This window comes from Penaeus monodon, chromosome 25, assembly GCF_015228065.2.
Source record: "Penaeus monodon isolate SGIC_2016 chromosome 25, NSTDA_Pmon_1, whole genome shotgun sequence".
Taxonomy (NCBI): Eukaryota; Metazoa; Arthropoda; class Malacostraca; order Decapoda; family Penaeidae; genus Penaeus; species Penaeus monodon.
Genome location: NC_051410.1, coordinates 38,908,046 through 38,908,270, shown reverse-complemented (window position 1 = coordinate 38,908,270; position 225 = coordinate 38,908,046). Strand labels below are relative to the sequence as shown.

General features: G+C 35.6%; 1 protein-coding gene across 3 annotated transcripts in view; it reads right to left on the bottom strand.

Annotated features, from left to right (window-relative positions):
• The window catches only part of LOC119589235 (sodium- and chloride-dependent glycine transporter 1-like), a 63,016-nt gene that overhangs the window by 2,532 nt on the left and 60,259 nt on the right, over window positions 1–225 (bottom strand). The gene's annotated exons all lie outside the window — the stretch shown is intronic.

Sequence of the window (225 nt, the reverse complement as noted above, 5' to 3'; positions counted from 1 at the left end):
CAAAGACATGGATTTGTTCAAAAGGCACTGGCGTCGGGAAATTGATTATTCAAGATATATCTATTTCACCTAAAACTGAGCTAAGATCACTGACGATGATGATTCATTTGGTGCTGACCAGTAACCCATTAACATTACTGATATCATTTAAGAAAAAAATGATATTTTTCCTTCACTGTATGTTCCATTGCCTAAAAGTTCCACCATACAAATGATGCTGCTGCT